Source organism: Haliotis rufescens, unplaced genomic scaffold (assembly GCF_023055435.1).
Source record: "Haliotis rufescens isolate VD_foot unplaced genomic scaffold, xgHalRufe1.0.p SCAF_6, whole genome shotgun sequence".
Lineage (NCBI taxonomy): Eukaryota > Metazoa > Mollusca > Gastropoda > Lepetellida > Haliotidae > Haliotis > Haliotis rufescens.
Window position 1 is genome coordinate 20,124,062 of NW_025964334.1, and position 4,806 is coordinate 20,128,867.

Below are 4,806 nucleotides of genomic sequence, written 5' to 3' on the forward strand. Positions count from 1 at the left end.
TATAACTGGGCATCAAAAGTAAAACACATCCTATTCTCTACCAGTTTGGGTTACATATGGGACTAACAATTTATAAGTAATATCTCCTGCTTTCTGTCGGAATTTATGGTCCGTCTAAAAGTATCTTATGAACAAAATTGGCACGCAGCTCTTTCATCAAGCTCAAAATCAACTCTTTACAGTTTATTCAATACAAATTTCGGCTTAGAAACATGTTTAAAAGAATTATCAATTTTTAAATATAGGCGTGCCCTTGCGCAATTTAGATGTTGTTCCCACCAGCTCCGAATTGAGACTGGGAGGTATAAAAAAAAAAGTTAAAATGTTAAAGGTTGTGTCTGGCTTGCAATAAAAATCAAATTGAAGATGAATTTCATTTTATAATAATTTGTGATCGATATGTACATTTAAGACGAAAATATATACCCAAAAAGTTTTACCTGTACGCCTCCATACATACGTTTAATATCTTAATGGCATCAAATAATGTAATGATCATTCAAAATCTATCCGTATTCATTTACAAAGCAATGAAACTACGTCTTGTGTAAATCACTTAAATTTTGTATTATAATGTTTCTCTCTCACTGTATACTCTGTAATGTATAATGGGCCTGTGGCCTACAATACATAATGAATAAAGACTATATATTCAGGAGTATAACATGAACAGTTGTATGTGACATTAAACCGCTTTCCACACCCGTCTTCCACTTGACTATGTGTAGCATATTGCTTATGTATATCCGTAATTGATAGTCGTCGTTCAAGAAAAAAATGTTACTGAGTATGTACACAATATTTGGGAGGTTGTCCTTTCTGCTCTTCTCCGACCACCTGTGGTGTTTTCGATACTGCATCTGACCAGAGCGTGAAAGATCGCTGGTTCGATTCTCTGGCCACGTCATACCAAAAGACGTTAAACGATGGTTCTCCTTCTTACGTTCTACGTTCAGCATTAAGAGGAATAAACAAGGACCAGACGGTTCGGTTTTAGTGTACTTACCGTGTCTGAGTGGGGCTTATGTGTTAGTGGTGTAACGATACATCGAACTATTGATTGATTGCGATTGCTTGTCTCACGATAGTACACTATCGATTGCAACTTGAAACAATCGATATTATTGGCGATAGTTTGTCTAACTATCGAAAGTTTCGATGGTTTATTTGTTAGGTACATTTACTTTCTTAAAAAACATAGAAACAACGCCTATGATCATCTAACCTCTATCGTGCATTCGTTTGGATTGCACTACCTTGTCTGCTTGACTTAGAGTTACGTCCCTTAACTACTCGTAGCTAGGCAACAAGATGGCGGACGCCACATGTCAGTTTTTGTCAACTTTGTTTCTTAATTGATATGTTGAATCGCATTTAGTCATTCAGTGAATGCCAATGTGACAATTAAAGAGTTTGACAGTTTGTATAGTCAAATATATATATATACTAGTCATTCAATCACATTCATTCACATTGGTACTAAAACACTGCAGTAACCTAAGACTTTACCAGTTACATGAAGTGAAATTTTGGATTAAAATGTTTTTGAGAGGTCAATTGGAACTTGTTTTCTTCTCATTACTTGTTTTCTTTACAAATAGTATCAGAAAGTTATAATTATTTTTATGGTGTCAGTCAAAATGCTGAAATATATGCTGCTGAGGCCTGCTATAATTGCAAGTGAAAACTATCGCAATAGTAGGGCCACTATCGCAATAGTTTCGCAATAGTTGTTTCAACTATCGCAAGAGTATCGCAATAGTCAAAAATGCCTCAATAGTCACCCCTATTATGTGTTAACTTGCGGCAGGGGCAGGTGGGATAACACAAGAGGTCCTGACTACTACAAGCAGAGGTGAGGTGAAATTGGGTTTAACGTCGCGTCCAAGATTATTGCACTTATATAGCGACGTGCATGCACGTGTATGTGTGTGTGTGGGGCTGCTTATACTAGTCCGGACTGATGCCGATTTATAGTGCTAGCTCACTGAGATACCATGCCGCAGTTTAACATGAATACCCCACTCAGACACAGTATACTGACTCCGAGCCGACCAGTCCTTGTTTTAGCCCCTTAATGCCGAGCGCCAGACAGGGTAACAACAAGTACAATCTTTTAACGTCTTTTTGTATGACGCGGCCCGGGATCGAACCCTGGACCTCCCGCTCTCCGGGCGGACGCTCTACCACAAGACCACGGAGGCGGTCACTACAAGCAGAAACACACACACAAATATATGCACATCGCTATGCAATTGTCTTGAACCTGTTCAAACGCATTTCACATCACCTCTGCTCTTCTCAAGTGAGTGAGTGAGTATGGTTTTACGCCGCTTTTGGCAATATTCCATCAATATCACGGCGGGGGGACACCAGAAATGGGCTTCACACATTGTACCCATGTCGGGAATCGAAACCGGGTCTTCGGCGTAACCACTAGGCTACCCGACCGTCCCTGCTCTTCTTAAGACATCTTGCAGGAGTTTTGATATGTCCATATAAAAGATAACCAGTTCACAATGTTCATATTTGGGCCTAAATACTGGAATACAGTGCTTGATTCATTCTTCAATGTGTTTTCTGTCTTTCCTCACCTCTCCCATGCTGCAGAAGGTGTCATTCTCGCCCATCACAACACAAGGCAGGCTGCATGTGGAGGAGTCTCAGTACAGTTAAAGACCCCTGAAGATCCGGGGTAGAATAGGTCGTCAGCAACCCCTGCTTGCCTAAAAAGGCAAATATGCTTCTCGTAAGAAGCAAGATACGGAATCGGGTGATCGGGCTCGTTGACTTGGTTGTTGCATGTCATCGTATCCCATTTGCGTGAATCGATGCTAATGATATCAGTCACTGGGCTGTCTGGTCCAGACTTGATTAATTACAGACCGCCGTCATTTAGCAGCGTTAAACAACAAAGAAAGAAAGAAAGATTATGGATTTGCTCATGAAATACTCGTATTGATGAGGATGGCCTTATTCCAGGCTGGTATTCTTTTTATGTACAATTATATACCTTCCGTGTTGCCAAAATAATGTTCTCTATACAATCGACTACCTTCTGATAGTGATACAAGTACACTAACAGCCAAATTACACCTTTATCTCACCTGATTAACTGAGGTCAAGAAATGTGACGAACAATTTCTCAGATATCATGGGACTTCCTGATAGAGTACACGTGTATAGTGTGATCGATACAACACACCAACCTGCACGCTTGTAATGGCTCGTTTTGACTAGCCCCGTTTTGACTAACCACCTGCATCCGATCCACAATCTTATTTCAACCCACTTTCTGCGGGAAACTGTGAGAGGTTTTTCGACGAACAAAGGAAAAAATGGAAATAACGTGTTAATATTGTAGGATAAATTTTATTTGTGATGTCAGACTCTTACAAACGTACACCAATGTTGTTCCAACATTCTAAATTATTACCCAGCTGTGAAACCATTCATGTGTCACAAAGAGAACATTGGTAGTGGGCAGCAAAACGTAATAAGTGTTACCTCCCTTGATAATGCGAAGGAGCCGGTGTCCCGGTATTAACTCTCCCCCGTACAAATTCTCCCCCCGGAGATTTTATACCGGTACAGATACTCCCCCGGAGAATCTGTTCTGAAATAAATCTCCCCCGGGCGGATATATTTCGCGCCCCCCTCAGTATAAAGTCTCCGCCCTGATTATTCGGTTTGTTGCAATGTCTTTAAGTACTATATTCTTTAAATAGTTATCTTTAATGTAAATAGGGTTACTTTAAAAAATAGATTATGAAATATGGTCATAATGAATTGATATTTCAGCATATTTTATTTGGTAACTGTACCTTCCATCCTAAAATAATTAAAAGACGTAATCATACCAAACAAATTTGAATGAAATGACTTAATGTAACAAATTCATGTACGGTTACTGTTGTAACTGAATTCAGAAATCTTATTAATCCTCGCAAACATTCGGTTTTAACACTAACTACGTAAAAACTGTCAACATATCCACGAGCGCCTCCAGCTCAGGCTGTCCGTTATACTCTGATTTAAGATCTAAAATATATTCCTTAATACAGGCTACGATTTGAAAATGGTATCAGTGTAATATCAGCGGCTAGAATATTATGGTGCAACCAGGTTTCTGTTAAACATACATCATAACTATCTAATACAGCACTGATTAAATCTACTTTGTCTTTGAGACTGCGTACGTTTAGATGTATCATCTTTAAATCTGGACTGTGCAAAGGTCCTGGATTCGGATGGATATCACCGCAGCAGAAGAGAAAAAGTAAAACTAAGAATGATAATCGGAACCCAAAATATAGAGAAATGTGTGTCATCTTCCCGAAATGATTAGCATGTAGAATATGTACTCCACTGTCCCTCTGCATTGCATCACATCTGGCCAAAATACACAAATTCAATGTATGTATCCTTTCCTTTTATACAACCCGCCTCCGTGGTCTAGTGTTAGAGCGTCCGCCCGGAGAGCGGAAGGTCCGGGGTTCGATCCCCAGCCGCTTCATACCAAAAGACGTTAAAAGGTGGTACTTGTTGTTACCCTGTCTGGCGCTCGGCATTAAGGGGCTAAAACAAGGACGGGTCGGCTCGGAGTTAGTACTGTGTCTGAGTGGGGTATTCATGTTAAACTGCGGCATGGTATCTCAATGGGCTAGCACTATAAATCGGCATCAGTCCGGACTATTACATGCAGCCACACAAACACACACACGCTATATAAGGGCAATAATCTTGGACGCTACGTTAAACACAATTTCACCTCACCTCCTTTTATATTACACTGTTGACAATATT